Source organism: Eupeodes corollae, chromosome 1, assembly GCF_945859685.1.
Source record: "Eupeodes corollae chromosome 1, idEupCoro1.1, whole genome shotgun sequence".
Lineage (NCBI taxonomy): Eukaryota > Metazoa > Arthropoda > Insecta > Diptera > Syrphidae > Eupeodes > Eupeodes corollae.
The window spans coordinates 35,552,961-35,569,309 of NC_079147.1; the positions used below are offsets into that span (position 1 = coordinate 35,552,961).

The 16,349-nt window shown below is 32.0% G+C and overlaps 1 non-coding gene across 1 annotated transcript; it reads right to left on the reverse strand.

Moving 5' to 3' along the window:
• Positions 1-5,905: 5,905 nt before the first annotated feature.
• Trnar-ucg (transfer RNA arginine (anticodon UCG)) lies at positions 5,906-5,978 on the reverse strand. Its single transcript has one exon. It is a non-coding gene; the product is annotated as a tRNA-Arg (tRNA).
• Positions 5,979-16,349: the final 10,371 nt, after the last annotated feature.

The window sequence follows — 16,349 nt, forward strand, 5'->3', positions numbered from 1 at the left end:
CCAACGCACTAACCATCATGCCACGGGTACTACCAAATTTTAATAAATGCATTCATAAATATAATCAAATGTTTATTATTTCCGTTTATAATATTAATAAACTCGTTTATAGCTTTAATGAACAAATTTTATTGATTTTAATAAACGCGTTCATTAATATAAACAATTTATTTATCAATCCTGTTTATAATATTAACAAATAAGTTTATAACCACAATAAACAAAATTTATTGATTTCAATAAATTTGTTCACTGCGTTTATTAAACCCATTTGTTACATTAACAAACAGGATTGTTAAAATAAATCCTTTTTTTCAGCAGGATTTACATGACTGCAAAAGCTTATTACTTCTGCCATACTTTTACCATTTATCGTCAAAAGCGTGTTTTTTGACAAAACATAGTAACGTAAAGGCAAAAATAATGAAACTTTTACAGCCGTGTAAGTCCAGCATAAGATTGATCTAAAACGTATAAAAGAAAACATTCATATTAATGTTGTTTAAAAAAAGTTTACAACTTCCAAAAAAACCTGTTTACAGCGCCAATGAGTCACTTCATCCTGGATCTCACTATCGAAATCTTTGCTGAAAATTATAAAAAAACTGAAAATAAAGAATTCCGAACTAATAAAAAAGATCAAATTTAATTTCATAATATTTATTTTTTGTAGTTTAGTTCAATTATCAATAAGTAATTTAATTGCAATTTATCAAGATAGTAAACCTCGTGAACGTTTCTTTCCCTATTTGTGTTTTCTCACAACTTTTTGGAAAGGCACAAAATACCCATGTAGGGCCCAGAGTAAGGCTGCATCTTGACAATCTGAGAAATAGAAAACATTTTCCATATCATCGATTAATAAACAAAATTTGTGTTGATTGGATTTTTTTTGTAAAAATATATGTATTTGCTTGGTATTATGTTAAAATGTATAATACAAAATTTATTCCAAGTCTCTAGCGTTATTAGTTCGTGAGATATGTAGGAGTAACGAAAATGTTCACCACTCACCCTATTTTCTTGAGAACCCTTTCTGCATCTTTCTGCTGTATTAACTGCATTTCTAAAATTTATTTGAAGTCTCTCTTCTGTTTCTTGAGCTACGAAAAACGTCACGAACGTACGGACGTACGGACGTACAAACGTGTGACATTTTATGGATATAAATAAATATATTACTGTGGTACTAAGTTAAAAAATATTCAAGAAATGAGATGAGAATTAAAAGAAAAATTTGTGTAATTTACTGACGCGCTCCGCCGCCGCCGAGTAGCTCATAGCGGTATGCAATCAACAGATGGCGAAACCATTTTGTTGGTGTTGCGCGTTGCAGTAAGGAGATTCGCAATTATAATAATAATAACTAATAATAACAACTAATAATAATAACTAAAAAATAACTCACCTGATTAGTTAGCTGATGCACATATACTTTTTTAATAATCACTTCACTTTTTTTATATGCACTTTAGACCACTTTTTCGTGTGGCTTCTTTTTCTAAATGATTTGTATTCGTTGTTGCTCGTTGAAATTTGGCGGCACTTCATTTGTTCGTTCAGTTCGTCAAAAAAGGTTCTTACATTAAAAGTATTGTTAAGCTCCGTTTATACTGCCAAATTTCAAAGAAATGTTTATATTTTTTAGCTAGGAATTTGATAATTAATTAATGGTTTATTTAAATTAATAAACAAGATGTTTATTTATATAAACGGGTTTATAAACGCAATTAACGATTAATTGATTTTAATAAACATGATGTTTCTTATTTATACTCCGTTATTTTTATCAGACGCTTCGTTCAATTTGTAAACAACCGCCATGAAAATTAATAAACTGTTTATTGCCATATTAGTAATTGGGTTAGTTAAAATACATGAATATGGTATTTATTTCTTTTGTAATATATTGCCGACTTATACCACGTTTTCACTCGGACAAAAGCAAAAATAGGAGAAAGGAAAACTTAAATCAACATTTATTTGAAAAAATAGCTCATCACGTTAGTAGGATTAAAACTAGATATAAAAAGATGGCGGTCGAGCATACTTTAAAAATGTAAGAACTTGGTCAATCTAACATAAAAGATAAAATCTATAGTTATTCTTAGAAAATTTAAGATTTGAGTGTTTTAATAAAAATTTAAATGACTATCAATTACATTGGTTTGGCTAACCTTATTTTTAACAACACTTTACCTAAACAAATATTATTATTACTATTGTTAATATTATTATACATTATAATTTAGTGCATGAGGTTGATACTCATGACCATGAGTGAAATGCGAGTGCATTATTTAAAAGAGGCTGGGATGCGACCCACACTGATAACTTCCCATCCCGTCTGTCGATTCGCTTAAAACGTACACACGCACGCACAGACATCTTTCTAAAAATCTTTTATTTCGACTCTAGGGACCTTGAAACGTCGAGAAATGTCAAAATTTTCAATTTGACAAATCGGACCCATTACAATAACTTCCTATGGGAAGTTAAAAATAGGAAATGAATGAGAGTACATTAAAATATAGGTTGGCTATAGTGAAGTGTAGTGTGGATTAAAGTCAATGGCCGGAATTAAATGTATAATGAAATAATCGCTAGTGTGATCCCTTCACAAAATACACATTTACATATTCGCGTACGATGTAATCATGAACGTTCGTGCTTGCCAAAAGGTGAAACAACCAAAAAACGAATCGTGTAATCAGACCCTTATTCGATCACGCTTACTCAGTGTCAGTCATAGAAGATAAAGCATTATAAAGATACAAATCCTTCTTACGTTCCCTAAATACGAACGTAGATTTGTATATTTACAATGAGTCGAAACCTTACTATATCTTATTACATTTTCTTTAGAGTGCTGAAATGGGCTGAAAGTTTCCTTTGACCCATTATATATGTGTTTTAACTTAAAATGAGTTCGGTTTGGCTGGTTAATGTGAGTTGGTAGAAGTTAAAGTAGAAGTTGATATGAGATGTGTGACTCGACATTTTTTTTATAAAGGTTTGAGTAAGAGAAATGCACTAAAGTTGGACATTTCACAAATAAAATTAGTCTCAAAAAATTATTGCTCTTGTTCTCACACTAAGAGTTCACATTTCTGGGAATCATGTATTCTGTAGGTGAGACATATTTCGATACCCAGCAATTACATTTTAAATATCGACTATAAAGATTTTAAGGAAAAAGTGTGAACTCTGCATCTAGATAAAAAATACAATTTTTCGTTAAATTTCAACAAACGATTTATTATTTTTGATAAATAGTTTATTATATATAACAATTGTTAATTAAAAACACAGCCATCTACAACATACATGTTAGTTACACCCAGTTTACATTACTATTATTTACAAAATAGTAAGGAAGCCCAAAAGATGCCAACGATCGAATATAACAACTATGAATGAAGGCTTGTGTTTTTGTTCCGTATTTTAATGACTTTAAATGCAAGTAAAAAAACTCTATATTATGATTTTATTAATCTCTTATGATTCTTTATCATATAATATTAAATGCAAATATTTCACATTAAAAATTAACTTGAAGATCGATTTTATCAAAAAATTGTGTGCTTAAATAAAACATATAAACAATAAATAAATATATACTTAGCCAAAACTATTACCTATATAGAATTAAAAACAAATATAAAAGACATCAATTAAGCTCTAGGACTTTTGTTCTTGTAGAACGAGTTATAAATATACTGAACATTTTACTTATTTTGACTGCAGTGTTTCTGCGATTCACAAGAATTCGTATAAAATGATATAAAGTTTAGCGATATATGTACCTCATACAATTTCATACAAATAATGATTTTCCGCGTCGCGTCGTGAAATTTAGTTCTGCTGAGTTTGAGTGCAGTGTTATCTTTATGATTTAAATTTTTTTTAGTCAAGGAATCAATTTTATTTTTGGAGGTTGGGATATAATATTTAACAATTCTCTCAATAATGTTTGTTCATAGTCACAATAAATGGTTCTATATTTTCCAACTACCAAAGTTTATTGTGTCAGTGAATAAGGTTATAAAAAATAATAAACTGCTTGTAAATTTTCCAATTCGTCTATTAATAAGGGTGTTCATTACAACAATTAACGGTTTATTATTTTTTAATTCCCAAATTTGTATTTGTCAGTGAATAAGGTTATACAAAATAATAAACTATTTGTAAATTTAAGAATTGGTTGTGATATTAGATGAAGGTTGGGATATAATCTTTAACAGTCCCCTTTCACACATTTCGTTTATTGTGGCAATAAACGATTAATTATTTTCAATAACTAAAATGTTTGCGGCAATTAATATAGTTACTTATTTTAATAAACGGTGATTAAGTGCTTTATTTTTCATTTAATAAACGGCCGTTAATAGTATTAACAAACGATTATCAAACGCAGAAATTTGTTTTAATAAACCATTCACTCTGACGAGAAAAAGTTTGTTGTGACAATAAATAAGCAGTTAATAAACGCCGTTTTTTATATTAATGCACGTTTGTTTTTTCAGTGTGGAAGACGATGCGGTACACTTCTATACTGACGGTTCAAAGACCGATCACGGAGTTGGAAGTGGTATCTTTTCAGAACAACTGAATCTCAGTCTATCCTATAGACTTCCCAATCAATGTAGTGTATTCCAGGCAGAAGTAATGGCGATTAAAGAAGCACTATCCTGGCTCAAAGAAAACGTTATATCTTGTAAGGATATACGAATCTTCTCGGACAGCCAAGCCGCTCTTAAATCTCTCGCGTCTGTCTCCACAAACTCTCGAACAGTCCACGATTGTCAATCATCTCTAAAGGAGATGACGGAACAGTTTAACATTCACCTCATTTGGGTGCCGGGCCACAGAGACATTCCGGGAAATTGCAAAGCCGATGAGCTCGCCAAAAACGGAACACTTCTGCCTTATGTTAGACAAAAACATAACATAGGAACACCACTTGCTACATGCAAATATCTTCTCAAGCAATATGCTTTAGAAACAACAAATACTAGATGGTCACAAAGTACCACCTGCCTGGCAACGAAGCAAATATGGCCAAGTATTGACTTAAAACGGTCAAAAGGCTTGATATCACTAAGCAGACAAAGTATAAGCTCTACAATTGGAGTAATAACGGGACACTGCCTCATAGGTAGACATGCTCTGAGGCTAGGGGTCTACACAAATGACTTCTGTAGAAGCTGCATGGACAAGGAGAAAGAGGAAACAGTCCAACACCTTCTATGTACTGTACATGTCCAGCACTCTCCAGTAGAAGGAATTACTTTCTCGGTAATCCCTTCTTCGATAATACCAATGAACTGGCAACGATTGACACAAAACGTCTCTCTAACTTTATTAAAAGTACAAAATGGTTTGTTTAAATTCATTACTCTCCCATGAGTAACCTCATTAGTGGTATCACAATGGACCCTTGAGGTCTACGTGTGTCAATGATATCTGGACAGCCACTCCAACCTAACCTAACCTAAGACGACCGACGCATCAATTTATCGAAAGAAACTTTCAGTGAGTACATTTGCATTATCTTGGCTGCGGTCCTCCAAGATCATGTGATTTAAAATCGCTGTACCTTTTATATTCTATGTTTTTGCAAAATAATTTAATCCATGATATTGAATTTATCGGAGTCTACAATATAACTTATTAGCAAAGCCAACAAAATGATTTTAGGTTGTCAAAAATGTCAGTTCGAAAAATCGGTCTGCTTAAAATTACCTCCAAAGTAAAGTTACTGATCAAAATTATAAAATGTTTGCTTATAAAGAATAAGTTCAAAAAAGACATAAAATGTACGCCCCATTATTAACAAAAATATCTCAATAAAAGTTCTAGAAATTGGTTTTAGAAAAAAAGTTTTTAAAAAGGTATTAATCTTCGACCGTGACAGGACTCGAACCTGCAATCTTCGGATCCGAAGTCCGACGCCTTATCCATTAGGCCACACGGTCATATTTTAAGCTGACTCAACTTTTCAAATGCTCACACTTAACAGACTTCAGAGTCACATTCACTTTTTTCCCTCTTTTCGATCTGATGACTAATCCATCTAACAATAATACTTTATACTCGTATCCAACTATATCTATAAGTATAGTACTTTATCGCCATAACCATAGCTGGCTGGGTTATCTAATTAAATATGCTATTTACAATCACGCGCTACATTGCGTCGCGTCGTCGTGCCGTTTATTGACACGATGACGAAACACCCAACGAGTTGCGTGGCTTTTCTTATTTTTATTTTGATTTAAGATGACTATCAAATGAATGAATGTGTAAAGAATCGTGGTCACATTGTATTCATAGAATTTAAAATCATAATCATCATCATCATTCGTCACTGATGACGATTTACCATTTCACAGTCTATATTTGGAGCAATTCATAAACACAGCTGTGAATGGAATTATAAATATTTATGCACAATTTTTGTTGTTTTTTTTCGATAACAATACAATTTGCATATTTCTGACATCAAAATTACAACTTCTTGGTTTGAATACCTACAGAATTTATGGTCAAGACTAAACAAACTATTTATCACACCTTGTAAAATGCTTTAATTTATTAGGTTTATTCTGTCCCAAATTTGTAAAGCCTTTCATTATTCTTCTTTATAGGTTGTTTTCGTAAAAAAATACAATGGTATACTTTCATTGCTTGAGTACTAGATGATTGGTCAATAAGGGTTACATATAACATATTTACCTTTCCACAAGGTCAACCAAAACATCAATTAATAATAAAGGGCTACAAAACAAAAAGCTTACACTGGAAACTAAGATTTTAATGAAACATGACATTACGATTGTAAAGAAGTTAAAAAAAAGTGGGTCCCCCGATTCCGTCCACCTCGCCCCTACAGCCAAACCATTGAACCGATTGAGTTCAAACTTGGAAATTAAGCAGATTCGCGGAGGGCAATAGTAATAACGGCTACAAATTTGTTGGATAGATTTTTTATAAAATTGTGTGTATTTTTTTCTCAGTTTTTAACTTCATACAGAAAGTTATTGTAATGGTTCCGATTTGTCGATTTAACAATTTTGTCATTTCTCGACGTTTCAAAGTCCCTAGAGTTGAAATAAAAGATTTTTTTTAGAGAGATGTCTGTGCGTGTGTGTGTACTGTGTACGTACGTTCGTACGTCTGTACGTCCGTGCGTCCACTTTGCCTACGTTTTTTTTGTCGTCCGTAGCTCAAGAACCAAAAGAGTTATAGACTGAAGAAAATTGTGTTGGTGGTTTTTTTAACAATATTTGGAAAAAATCAAATTAAAGTATTTTTTTTTATAAATAAAAAAAAATAATAATTTGTCACATCAAAATTTTAAGAACAAAACGTGATTTTAATTCCAAATCAATTTAGTGTAACGAAAAATAAAGTTGAGAAAAATCGAATTGACAGTTTTTTTACAAAAATAAAATGCTAAGAAAATTAATAAAAATTGGTAAAAAATAATTGTCGACTCAAATATCTTTCAAAACTTTGAGATACTGTTTTCAACATTTGATGCAATTTTGAGAAAATCGCATTGATAGTTTTTTTCACAAAAAAAAAATCCTTAAAGAAAATAATACTAAAAAAATTAATTTCGAATAAAATAGCTTTTTAAAAATTTAAAATATTGGCTTCAAACTTATTTTATCCTACAGAAATTATTGTTTTCGATATTCCGTAATTTTTGTATAAGAATCCAACAGGCCGTTTTTTTTTATAAAAAAATAATAAAATCTACAAAAAATTGTACGAAAATTTCGTAAAAATTGATGTTCGGTTCTCAATATCTCGTGAACAGTAGAATATATTGGCTTAAAATTAATTTCATTCATCCCATTTGTGTTTGTTCATAAAAGAAATAAAAACTTTTGAAATAAGACTATTTCATTATATGGAAAATATTTTCGAAAAAAAAACACGAAAACCTACAAAGTTTTAAGCTAGAAAATCGACAGACATGATAAGAAGTTATCAGTGTGGGTGGCATCCAAGCCTCTTTTTCTTCTTGCAATATATCAAGGTTTTTTTGATTTATTTAATGACTTTTTAATTTTTGAAGACAAACTTATTTTTTAGGGATGGGGTTGATTTTGAATAAAACACAAAATATTTAGGAAATCATTGTCATTTCTTTGTAAAATGATAAAATTGGTATAGTTCAATTATGTATGGGACAAAATATCGTCCAAATACCTCCCTCGACCTTGGTGGCAAACCTCAGTCCGATGGTGCCTTATTATCTCATTCCTTAGCTCTTAAATTGTTGGTATCGTACATCTTTTGTCAAATTTGATCGGTGGTCTTGGCGACCATTTGACATATCGCCATCACGTGAGATAACACGGCCGTTGAATTTGTCGCGCAAAAAGAGCCATTGTTGCGTTAGCTGTGTGGCAAATGGAAACGACCTGTTTGAAACCACATATCGCACACACCCATAACTTCCAATTCAGGCCCCATAAACCGCACCAGACAGTACCACTTTGTGTTTGCATTAGTTCTTAGACAATTACTCTTGGATTATCATTCGCCCAAATTCAGCAATTCAGCTTGTTGACGAATCCACCATTCTGTGTATTTTTGTATGGTTCAAATTAAGTGAGTCTGAAATTGATAAATGTCAAATAAAACACGGAACAAAACTTAACGTTTTGGTGGGGTTCACATTCAACATAAGCCCTTCAAATTAAACCACCTCCATAAGTACTATTTAAAAAACAGTTTTTTTAAAGTTTTTTTTGATATAACCCTTATAAACGTCTCTAATCATGGTTCCATGTAGTTGTTTTATATTTCAGTTGAAAAATTGTTTTCTTAAGCACAATTTACTTCAGCAACCTTATTCAAAAATAAATTGACATCGTGGATTAATCCAACCTACTTACTTTATTCTTTTAGTGCAACTTACACTAATAACCATGTATAAGCAGTGGCGTAGCTACCGCTGTATCAGCTTTATCCATGTAACAGGGCTCCCGAGATATAGGGGCCCCCAAGGATGCAGAGCACAAGACGTGTGTTAAAAAATTCACATAAATATTTAATAAAGTTTTATTACAAAAAAATGTTCCGATGATCATTTTTTACATGCGTCAAATATTTTTTTTTCCTGTGTATGCGAACCATAAAATTGTTCAACATATAAAAAAAACTCTCACAGAGCATTTATTTGGCAAATGGGTATAAACGTTTGATTCAAATGATTGAAAAATTTTCAACGATCAGACATTTATGCAAAACAAATTGTTCGAGGTTGAACGTTGAAAATGTTTTATTTTGAATGCTTTTGTTTCCAATCTTATTCGAAAATGTATCGTTCCTTATTTTATTTTCGTTTCGATAAAACCCGAAAAGGGAGCAACATTTCTGAAAGTTTTTCAAAGTCAATATTTACTATTCCTGATTGGACATTTTGATTGGACAAACTCAGCAAAGATTTCAAAGCCTTCATAATCTTAGTATCGTTCTCAAATGATGAGATAAATCAAGAATCAAAAAAGTTAGTGGAAAGTACAATACAGACATATCTGGTGATTTCTGCAATCAACTAATTGTTCTAAAAACATGCCTTAAATCCGGTATCCTCAAAATTCATTCTATAAAAGAACTTGCTATATTATTATTCACCGAATTTGCTTCTAGTTTTTCTGAGGTAATAACACTCTTTCGGTAACCACAGCAACAGCTGAAAGATCTTTTTCAAAGCTGAAAATACTAAACAATTATGTAACACATTTAATGAGACAGAAGAGGTTGTCAGATTTATCACATTTATCAAACAAAAATTGGATACAGGGCCCCAAAGGTCTAGCTACGCCGCTGTGTATAAGGAACCAATTATAAAAAGAGGCTGGGATGCGACCCACACTGATAACTTCCCATCCCGTCTGCCGATTTGTTTTGATTAATAGTTTATCTATAGGTATATGTACTCGTATCAATTTTTACCAAATTTACGAACTATTTTTTGTAGATTTTATTTTTTATGAAAAAACGGACTGTTGGATTTTTATATAAAAATTACTGAATATCGAAAACAATATTTTCTGTGGGATAAAATTAGTTTGAAGCCAATATTTTTAATTTTTGAAAACTATTTAATCGAAAGTAAATTTTTACCAAGTTTTAGTATTGCTTTTTTTTAGAGTTTTATTTTTTGTAAAAAAAAAAAAAACTTTCAATTCGATTTTTTTCAAAATTGTATCGAATGTTGAAAACAATATTTCTTATAAGATAAAATTAGTTTAAAACCAATATTTCAAATTTTTGAAAAGATATTTGAGTCGAAAATCAATTTTTACCAACTTTTATTAATTTTTTTTTAAGTTTTTATTTTTTGTAAAAAACTATCATTTGGATTTTTCTCAACATTTTTCACAATGTTGAAAATAATATTTCTTATAAGATAAAATAAATTTGAAGCCTAAATTTCAAGTTTTTGAAAAGATATTTGAATCGATATTAAATTTTTACCAATTTTGAGTAATGTTTTTCTTAGATTTATATTTTTTATAAAAAAAAACTGTCAAATTGATTTTTCTCCAAATTTTATCAGATGTCAAAAACATTATTCTTCGTTGCACAAAATTGTTTTGGAGATGAAATCATATTTTAGTCGTGAAGTTTTGGAGGCAACACATTTTTTTTCAGTTTTTTTTAATTTATAAAAAAAAACCGTTAAAAGGATTTTTTTTTCAAAAAATGTACTTCTTTGATATCACAATACAATATATTATATAAAATTTAATTCAAGCCCCTAGCGTTTTCGGTTCGTCAGATATTTAGGGTTAGCCAAAATTGTTACCTTTTTTTCAAACTGCTATGGTAAAAAAAACCACCCACGCAATTTTCTTGAGAGGCCTTTCTGCATCTTTCTGCCTTATTATCTGTATAACAAAATTTATTTGAAATCGATATCTCTTCTGATTCTTGAGCTATGGAGGACGAAAAAACGTAGCGAACGTACGGAAGTACGAACGTACGTACACACGCACGCACAGACATCTTTCTAAAAATCTATTATTTCGACTCGAGGAACCTTGAAACGTCGAGACTCATTACAATAACTTCCTTTGGAAAGTTAATAAAGAGTTGAGCTTAATTTAGTCATGCAACTTACAAACATAAGAATGGCTGAGTTTCTTTAAAGTTTAAACAAAAATTGAATTTCAATTCATCTCTCGAAAAAGTTGGTTATAGACAACTTGTCGTTGTCTTAACCTTAAAAGCAATATATATCCACTACGCAAAAAAGTCAAATAAATATAAGGAAACTTTTAGTTCGAATTGAAAAACTTGGGCTTCATAAATAACCTGCCGAAATAAAAATTATAGGGATTTTGTCTCACTATATAAAAAGGTCTATTTATAGTCTATTTTTATGGTCATCTTTATATCGATATGAATGATGAAAAATATCCTTAAATAAAATGGTATTTATGTTAAAATAATAATATAAAGGTCAAAATGCAGCTTATTACATAACACAACAATTGAAAAATATATGATTCTATTTTAAACTGTCTAAAACTCGTAAGGGATATTTTCAAGAATAGTGGAAATACCTATTCTAGAGGGAAAAAACTTTAAGTTTTTATTTTTTCTAAAGTTGTGCACATGTTTCATCTTCGTTTCATTTCATTTCAACACTCGTTTCTGATTTACCCTTTAGTTTTATAAATGTGTATAAAAACTGAAATCAATTACATATTAGATTGTCATTTATAAATTTGAATTGTTGTGATTTCCCAATTTTTAAATATCATTACAATGAGCAACTTAGATGAAAAGCCTTCAAAATAAGTACTTTACTATCATAAGAAAAATATAATGAAGATATTACCACTTAGTTAAAATTATATCTACTAATTCTATTAAAAGTAACCTTCATTGTTCAGCATTGTCTTCACAAACAACATCATCGCTTTTATTGAAACTCTGGTATGCCATTAACATTCAAATAAATTAAAAGAAGATTGTTTGAAAATTTAAATTAAACGTTACTTATTGCCTTAAAACTCTTTCTTTACATCAATCGTCATTACTTCTTTCACAATTTGTCTACATTCTTTAGACACAGCAATCAGTAAACAGCAAATTTAATTAAAACTTATTACATTTTGAAATAAATAATAAAACAAGAGATAAGATGACCATTTTTTTCCAAATCAATATCGGGCCAATACGTCAGTATAATAACACACAAAACAAAAAGAGGTTCGAATGCGACCCACACTGATAACTTCAACATCTATAAAGGTCGCTTGGTCGATTTTTCTCAAAGCCTTTACAAAATTTTAAGAAAATCAGCCTTATCACAGGCCCCGTCGTAATACATTCGTCGTACGAACCCTGACAAAAAAAAATATTGCTCCCGTCTTACTAAAAAAAAATTTCTACGAAATTCGGAGTCCGTGAAAAGTGGTTTTACTTGCCCCGAATGAAAAGGAAGTTTGGCAGTTTTTTCTACGAACAGTTATTTTGATTGGAGTTCAATTGAAAACGAACAACAAATATTTAGCGTGCGAAGATAAATTAAATAAAAATACAACATATGAAAAGAATCATGTATGTTTTACTATGGTTTTAATGTGAAAGTGTTAACCTATATTTTTAATTTTTTAAGCACAAATAGAGTCAGTTCCAAAGGCTTTATGGAATGCTTCAAAAAACAATGAAATTGCTCAAGGATTTACGAAAATCGCTAAAGAGGAAGTGAATTGCTTTTGGGAAGCAGTAATAACAGAGTTAAATAGCCTTGGCCCAACTTCTTAGGACACCTGTAGCTGGAGAATAATAAATTGAATAGATTAGTCCAACACTTTTTCATCAAGATCCACGGGGTTAAAAAAATCCCTTAAAATTTTGCGCTGTATTTTTAGTGTTCGTCATCTTCGTGTATTTTCTTTATTTATTGCAAAGATTGTAACCGCAATAGGATCCATTTTTAAAGACAAAAACAAATAAACTAAATCGAAATATAAAAAACGAGCATTTATTTATTTTTCTTACTTTGACGCAATTCCGTTGATTTTGAAACTCCATGATTTGTATTTCTGTGTGGCAATGCTTTTATGATTATGTTCGGGGCTTATCTTATAATGTAAATGTATTCGTATTCGAGCGTAACAACATTTTCGGGGACTCGCTACGAAGGACTCTGTGATAGGGGTGAATATTTTTTGAATATTCTTGTGATGAAAAGTGCTTTCTAAAAATTAAGCTTTTGGGGTTGGCATACAAAGTGTAGGTTAACCTATCCTTGACAAACTCGAACACACGAATGGTTGAGAGTTTTATAAGTGACTAGTCATTAGTTCTCTACGGAGTGTTGCGACACTTGCTAAAAACTAAACTACTATAGTATGTTTTTCAATATAAAGTAAGAGTAATAGTTTTCCAAATTCTTTATTTCATAGGCGGTGCCTTGTGCCGAAATATTCCCCAACTAGATTTACATTCCCTTATTTAGAATAAATGGAATTGTTAGATTTTGTCATAGCTCAAAAACCAGTTTCATCTCTGCGTCTGGTTGCTTTAGGCTTAGCGTTTAATACCTTACGGGCTGGAGCTTCGACATTCATCTGTTCTACATGCCCCAGCCATCTTAATCGTTGAACACGTGGTTTTTGACTAGTGACAAGTCGCTGTACAGCCCGTAGAGTTCGTGATTGTATCTTCTCCGTCCGATTTTATTTTGCCTATCGACACAAACCGGTCTATATATCGTACGTAGAACCTTCCTGTGGAAGATACCAAGAAATCCTGTATCCATCTGGGAAAGAGTCCGTACTTCTGCATCATACAGTAAATCTGAGATGATTTAGGTTTTGTAAAATGCCTCCTTGGTACTTCACGATAGGGCCTTATTTCTCAATTGCTTACTTAGGCCAAAGAAACAGCGATTAGCTAGAGTAATTCAAAGTTTCATTTCAGCGCTGATGATAGTTCCACAGTTATAAGCAGTACCTAGATAGATAAATTCATTCACCCCAAAGTTAAGTCTGTACCAATTTTAACACAGCACCGAAAATTCTCCAAAGTCATCGTGGTTCAGTTTGGCAGGGATACCAAAACTCGACATGGCACGGTATAGTTCGTTCCTGTTAACACGATGATGCGTATCGATCTTGTATTCTAAGGTCTTCTCCAGGATCTTAGAGTTCAAATTTGTTCGATGGTAGATTTTCCAGGCCTGAAGCCACACTAATAATGGCCAGTCAGTTTATCTGTAAATAATTCACATAATACGCTAAACAGGATCTTGTAGGCGAAGTTTAAAAGGCTGATGCCTCTGTAGTTGGCGCAGAGAAGGCGGTCACCTTTCTTATGGATCGGATAGATGGTGCTAAAAATTTCACTCGTGGGGCATGCTTTCTTATGACCAAATTTTGGTTATGAGTTGGTGCATGCTCCCTACCAGATCATCTCTCACGTGCTTGCTCGGCAGCATAGTTCGACTTCAGTCTGGTTATGGCAACTCTGATCTCATTCAGCTCGGGTGTATTTGTCTGGGCTGCTCGTTATTGCGATGAAAGGCTTCATAACCATTAAGCAAGAGGTCAAAATGATCCTTCCAAATTTTTAGCATCAACTGCGTATTTTCCTGTTAATCTTTGCAGGGCAGCTAGCGAAACGCAATGCTTGGCTCTTGACTTGTCTATAAAAATTCCGCACATTTTTTCTGAGCAAAAGGTTCTCAACTTTTCTAGAGCTGACGGGAGATCCGTGTCCTCCTTTGCTAACACAGTCTATATGCCTCTGTTTTGGCTTTGTTTGCCTGAGCACATTCGGAGTCAAACCAAGGGTTCCTCGGTGGCAGCTGTTAGAACCCTAGCAATTTTTTCACAGCATTTGCCTATTGGAAAAGCTGCTAGTGGGTTTCTGGACATATCTCATCCGTTGTCGGTTTCTTTGCAAGCTCTAAGAATATTTTGTCGGCAAAGGCATTGGCGGTGGTCTTCCTGCTGCATCTTCGTTGAATCTTCTCCTCGTGGTTAATTTTCGCCTAAAGGTTTCAATGGATATTTGCACGTACAGTTTTGTACCAAATATAAAGGGGTTGGAATCTATGTTGGCTGATCTGTACGTGCGAACGCCAAGTAGGCTAGAGGAGTGTCTTCCGTCGATGGCAACATGATCTATTTGGTTGCAGATTCGATTATCAGGGGAACGCCAATTGTTTTTGTGGATGTGCAAAGAAGTAAATAGTAGTCCGTTTTTCATTTGCGTTGGGGGGGGCATCGTCAAGGCTATTACTTGTTTTTTATCACAAGTTGGGTTTTCCTTTCATGGCCGCCTTGTGAGGCCTGTGAATGACTTATAGATCGTTGGAGCTGGTTCTTCAGTGCGATCTCTGGTTTTAATTAACATAGAAAAGCGTTATATAAAACAACAAAACAATATATTAAAGTTAAAAAAAATTATATAATAGTTGATATGATTACCATACCACAAACCGAACAAGCCCGGAAAAAAGCAAAGTTAAGCAGCTACCAATTTTAAAGAAAATAGACCTATTAGAGCACCATGGGCCCAAAACCAAAAACTATTTTATACAAAAATATAAGGGTACTCAAACACAATACATAAAGTTTGTAGTTTCTAATGGTTGCATTTTGAGTCCTTTGCGCTTCTTACGATTTACTACCGACATTGGAGACAGTGTTCCAGGGCGTTTATATTATGGTAACTCTACAAATTAACAAACTTAACCAGTATTGTAACTCTTGGTATCTTCAAATAAATACTTCAAAGTCGAAGATCTTGGTTTTTAGATCTCATAATCATAATGGCAGATTATGGAACCTTAATGGTGAAAGAATAGAGGTAGTTAAAAAATTTAAATACTTAGGTTTTATTAATTAATAATAATTTAAACATCGGACCTCATACAAAAGATAAAACATCAGTTGCGAAATCAGCCAATAACTGCATTTGGTCCAGTTTTTTTAAAACCAAATGTATCAAACCGATGCGATGGTAAAATTCAAATTATTTGATGAGTGATTAAACGTTCACTCTGTTATGCTAATGAAGCATATGGTTACGAAGTATGTGAAGATTTTGAAGTTATCCAGAGATGTTTTTTCAAACGTATATTTAAGGTCACACCTAACTAAGCAATATGTGTCGAATATGGACTACCTCCAATTTTCTTGAAAAACCTTAAGGCAAATTGTCAAAGTTTTAAAGAGTTCAAAGATTGCAAGAATTGGCAGCTAAATATAATACGAATTGAATTTAGTTTTGAATAACTTTGGTTTTCATGGAAGGATGAATTCTATGACTCCATTTCAGCAATTGACGAACAAATATTT